Source organism: Halyomorpha halys, unplaced genomic scaffold, assembly GCF_000696795.3.
Source record: "Halyomorpha halys isolate HHAL.00 unplaced genomic scaffold, Hhal_1.1 Scaffold2446.1, whole genome shotgun sequence".
NCBI lineage: Eukaryota > Metazoa > Arthropoda > Insecta > Hemiptera > Pentatomidae > Halyomorpha > Halyomorpha halys.
This window is the reverse complement of record NW_027112422.1, coordinates 30,472-36,659: the sequence shown is the minus strand read 5'-3', so window position 1 is coordinate 36,659 and position 6,188 is coordinate 30,472.

Below are 6,188 nucleotides of genomic sequence, written 5' to 3'. Positions count from 1 at the left end.
TTTAAACCTTTTCTTCCACATTTGTCGTCCCCTACCTATATTACGTTTCCTCTTTTTAACTGTTGTTAAATAACCATGACACTGCCATCTTCCGGTACTTCGTTATTAGGTTATTCGTAATAATAGTTAACATACATATTTACAATTATATTAATTTTCAATTTTATGGGGTCTGAATGGATAAGATGAATGATTGAACAGGCGGGATTTAAAGGTAGGGAGGGTATTGGAGCGACGGATGGAGTTCCATAAGGATGAGGCACGGATAATGAACGATCTATCGAAAGCAGTGGTTCGGTGGGCCCTTGTGTATAAATCTGAAGACCAGGAACGGGTATTGCGTGAACGAATAGAGGATTTGAATTGAAGGAGTTCGGAGGTGTATGAATGACGGCGGGATTGGATGACTTGGAAGATGAAGGATGCCAGGACGGTAGGAAGGATAAAGCCACTTCAACTCTGCATTAAAAGACTAAAGAGAGGCGTCCCTAGGGATCCCCAACATGAATCGTATTTTTACAATTTATCAAACGTTTTAATTTCGCCTCGAGATCCCCAGAGGCTCCCCCATATACTGTACAGTAATAGTCAAAATGAGGAAATATTAGCAAAGTTACTAGGAGCCTACAAATGTATAATGTTATGCTTCAAAAAAACCCGGGTAGGGCCCCGGGGTTGGGACTCTTTGGGAGTCAAACGTTGGGTTAGTATACAGGCGTCTTACCACGCTACTACCGTCTCCCCAAAGTCCATCTTTAGAATGTGAGATAAATCTTGATTGTAATACAACTACTTGAATATTTTGTTTAATAGTGTTGGAATAAAAACTAAATAGATCTGGCACATGATTTCCTTTTTCTCTTAGTACCGAATGGGATGCTGCCCGTATCATTTTATGAACAGTTTATTATATTATTTTGCTGAGATTTTTTAATGAAGCTATCAATTATTTATTCTTTATATTTTTTTATTTGTGTTATCAAAACGACCTTAGGCAGATATTATATCTTACTGGTGTTATGTTTTGATTAATTTAATTAAATTATTTTATAAAATTAAAACTATCCATTTATTATATTTTATATAAAATATAATTTTTTATGTTTTTTTTAAGCTTTGGGTTTTGTTGAAAAATCGGAAAAGAAAGAATTTAATGTATGTACTGATCGTAAATACCTGAATTCACCAATCGTAAATCAGAAAAAAAAAATCATTTTCAAAGCTTTGAACATCCAATTCATGTAAAGAGGGTTATCGGACTGTCAAAGACACTGTCTCACCGCAAAAATAATAAACTATTCTTTTTTCACATCCCTACATTGAGCTGCAGATTTCTCATTTAGGAAACCTTTCATATCTAATAAACCATAAATAATTATTAAATAAGTTTTGGTTTGTTTTAAAATTGGTTGACAATTGGATCAGGATCAGGATCATCTATTATGAAAAAGAAAATTCAAGTCATCATAAAAATTATCTTGATAATTGGTCTTTGAAATTTCCTTGATAATAACCAGTAGATCGCTAACAAAACTTTTCACTTTTGTTTCTGCATTTATGTAGCCATTTTCGACTTTATCAATTTAAACTTATTAATTAAAATTTATCAATTGATACTTATTTATACTACTGATACCATATATCATCATTTACATATGTTTATATCGCTGTTTACATCGGGACCTACTCGTGCTATACTTCAGGTATCCCGAGTGTATTTTAGGTTTATAATAAATTAGAATTATTGTGGAAAAGGGGGCTGAAAATTGTGAGACTTTTCTGGCTATTAATATGCATTTATTTCCTTTTATTTCTAAAGTTAATTCCCTGAAGGAGCAAACTAGGTTATTGTGTTAGTCTAAATGATTTATCAATAATAATATAAAACAAAGCATTGGGGTTTCATAGATTGTATTGGCTTATCTGAGTGACTGTTGGAAGTTTCGCTGTCGCGGTCAATTCCACGTCCTATGGCCGCTTCCCTCGTCGAGGTGTGCGGTGGGCGAAACGGTGAAGACCATAAATATTCGCCTGATGTCAAAAGGAACGTCTTTCTTCCTCAGAGGCTGGCCAGCGTGTCCTGGACTGTGGCATGATGGAAGGGGCAGGCCAGGTCCTAGCTTGCATGGTGCTTAGGCTGGGGCGCTATTGCAGTCGCAGCGTCTTCGGGGCCTTTCGGTGTCCGCGGAAAGGGGGGACATCAGAAAATGAGACCCCCGAACCCGACTTTATATAAAATCAAAAATTAATCGAAAAATTCGGATTACTAAAATCCGACAATCCCTTTAACTAATAATTATAGGGAGTTTCAAGTTGAGCTGTACATCAAATAAATACTTCCTCAGATATTCAACGCTTCCCAGGATATGTATCGTTTTCAACTTGTGTTGCATAGTGTCCAAATCGCATAAAGTATAAATAAGATTTACGGAAGGTTTAAAAAACCTTAAGATTATTTTAACAAATAATGTGATACTTCCAGATCGGCTTGTTTGGAAAAAATGTTTGGTGGTTTTACTGTGGTGCAGCCCCCAGTACTAGGTTTAGCACCTTACTGATGGAGTTACACCTTGTCCACTGCATCCGTTCTGTAGGTCCTCCTGCAGTTACCAGTCTGGGTCAGCTTCCTCCTCTTCTGGTTGCTCGCCGATGTTGGGCGGTCAAGTCCTACCCATTGTGAAATGAGTTGGGCCCACCACCTCCTTCCACCCGTAAACGAACTCCTTAAAGAAGGGATTATTCTCTTCCTCAATCAAATAGGGAAAGTTCGACTCGGCGAGGGCGAAAATCCCGGTCTTTCTCGACAGCCTTCGGTCTTCGGTCTTCGGTGTCCTTCCATGGCGGAACAATCTACTATTACGTGTTCTGCTGTTTCAGGAACTCCGCACGTGGGGCACCGGGGGTCGATGTTCTTTCCAAAGCTCTGCAGCTTTCCCCGAAACCCCCCGTGTCCTGTTAGGATCTGTGAAACCCAATAGTCTGGGATGACCCATTTAGCCTTCATTCTAGAAAGGACGGTAGGGAAGAATTTTCTCAAAGTAGCGCCCTTCTGCCTTGCTACCTACCATCTATTCCACTTCTGTATTGAGTCCTCCTGCAGTATTTTCTTCCATACGTTTGGAGTCTCGCCGATCCTCTCTCGTAGCTCATCCGGTAGCGCTTCTAGTCCCTGTCTCTTTACTTCATATTTAAGGACATCCTCCCTGAGATAACAGCAATACTTGAGCAATTATTGGCTGTAAATCTAAAAATATACAGCAAACATTATAGAAAACTGCCCTAAATGGCTTACTCACCACCAGGGCCCTGTTTCATAATTATGTACAAACTAATACTATTAGTCTTGTCGATTCAACTTAATACAATTATACTGACTTGTACATCAGTAACTTGTACTTTAGTACTTTTCAACTCCTGTAATATCACTAATAGTCCTCTTTATTATGAAAAAAATAAGTATTAATGTAATTAACACGATATTTCTATACTTGTAGTTTCAACTAATATTATTAGCTTTCATTATGAAACCGGGCCCAGGAAGTGATAAACTGCCCTAAATGGCTTAACCACCACCAGGGAGTGAAAAACTTTTCAAAAACTTTTAAAAACATTTTTGCACCTGAATCTATTAACAGAAATGAGTTTACTAGTAATTTTAGGTTAACTTACAATTTAACTAAACTACTTGATAGTGACCAAATTACTCTGTTAGTGACAACTGTCCAGAAATCAGAATTCATTTTCTAAATTGGTGTACATGTTACTGTTCTTTACAAGAGGGAAAGATAGACACTTATCCCACATCTTAAGCTTTGAAAATCATATGTTATGTGGAACATTCGACATAAAAAAGGTAGACGAGTTCCATGTAGAAGTTGTAAGACTACAAAAAGCGAAATTAAATGTATTTGATACATATAACTGACACCAGAAACGTCACTATGGGGGTTGTTTCCTACCTCTCAATAATCAGAAAACCCAAAAAGTTGGGATATTCGAGAACCTACCAAGCCACGAAAAAGATTGTAATCCAAGAATTACTATAATTCCAAATACATGTAATGCCTAAAAGTGTATTTTATTTTATTAATTTTACTTTTTGTTAATTATAAGTTTATTTTTTATTTATTTTGACCACATACTGTTTTGAATTTTTAAATTTATGTTTAATTTATTACGTTAATACAGTTAAGGAAGTTTGTTGTGGAACGCGTGTATAATACAAATACATCATTGCGGCTCGGTACGTACAACAACATTGTGAGCTGCCATGGAATTAGTGCTTAAAACAGGCTGATAAAGGAGTCCGGAGTCTGAAGGCTGAGTCAGAACTAAGAGTCACCGGGCTACAGACTTTCTAACTCACCAGACTACTCGTTTTCTGGGTTCACCTTACTAGTGACCCTCACCCAACATATCGACTCGACAACCGCAGTTTATGAGAGTGGAAGTGAGAAATATAATCGATATGCGCAAATCGACCCCCCGGCCATCTACTGTGAGTGACTTTTTTTTCTCCCATTCTCTCATCTAGGTTCATATTTTTTTTGTTTGCTTATAAGTAGTCAGGTAAATTAATTTATTATTTCTTGTATAAAGAAAATTGTTTTTTTTGTTTATACATATGTATAAAAATATTTTCTTTTTTTTACTTCACACTCATTATTTTATTGTAACAACACAACAGTTCATTTTTTATTTGTTTATATTTTAATTTAATTAAATTTGTGTATCAGTTGGAAGGTGTTTTTTATTCTTTATTATTTTGTTTTTGTGATTTCATTTCAGGTCCTCCGGTTTCTTATATTTTGAGCATCCCAAACCAGAGAATAATTATCCTCTGGGGAAGAGGTCGGTTTTTTCATTTACGAAACGCCCCTCGCCCCAACAATACCTATACCTCTTAAATTAAGTAAAAGGGATTTTATATATGTGTTTTATAACTGATATATACTTATCGGAAATTTTCAGTTTATATTGTCATTCAAAAATTTATTTATTGATTAAAATCACAATTTCATTTAATATTTACAACGTTTCAGAACAGCGTTTCCACATTAACATCTCAACAAAAATGATCTCCATATTTTTGGAATATATATTTCGCTTTAACAGTTATGAAAAATATATTTCACAATATAGTTGGTAATATCAAAATATTTTAATATACTTTGGAACTCCGGTCAAAAATGTTAGAAAATTTAAGATTTTGTTCAGTTGTACAGGCTGGTTTCACTGAATTTACTCTATTATCAACTATTTGAATTTTTTATTTTCCATACTCATATCCCAGCTTCTCTTTCCTTCCATTTAAAGTATATATCTTGAACCAATCTTTCAGAATATCTTTAAGTCTCACATTATTTTCTGAAACTGTTTTTTTTTTTTTTTTCCTTAATTTGTTTCAAAATAAATGGTACAGTCATAGTACAATGGAAATAAATTGAGTAACATATTTAATTTTAAATTCACCTGTATTCCAGGTATATTTTCTATGAATGAGCATTCCGAAAAATTGTCTTGGTCATTAAGTATTTAATTTTATCATTTAACAGTTCTTGATTCCACTAATTGATCTTAAAACATAGAGTAGGAAGAAAGATTTTAGAGCAAGAGATGAAACAGAGGTCTATTGACAATACAATTATTTAACATCCTATCAAATAAAAAATATGAAAACAAATAGCTTAATCATTTATCTGTTTATCAATCTTTTACTAAACAATTATAATCATACTTCATTGTTGTAAAACGTGATTGAGCTAATTAATTTTAAATATAATTTCATCTAGTTTTAATAAATATATCAAGAATCAAGTATAAATCAACACAATTATAAACTATTGCTGCTATAGTATTGGTGATTGCCTGTGGAAAAGGAGCGCTTTCCTATATTGACTACGATCGAGATCTTCAGCTCCTTCTCCGTTTTAGGTTCAATCGGTTCCAGAGCAGCTTCCGTGACTGGATTAACCTTACATTCAGCCAATTCCATCCTGGTTTCGACGAAAAGATATTTTTTCATTTTTCCGCTCCACCATCTGAACAGAATATCCATCAGTGAATAGATCACTTTCAAACTAATTCTCTCTCTCTCTCTCTCTCTCTCTCTCTCTCTCTCTCTCTCTCTCTCTCTCTGTGTGTGTAATTTATATATGTCCGATGTGTAATCTAGCAACCCGGTGTAT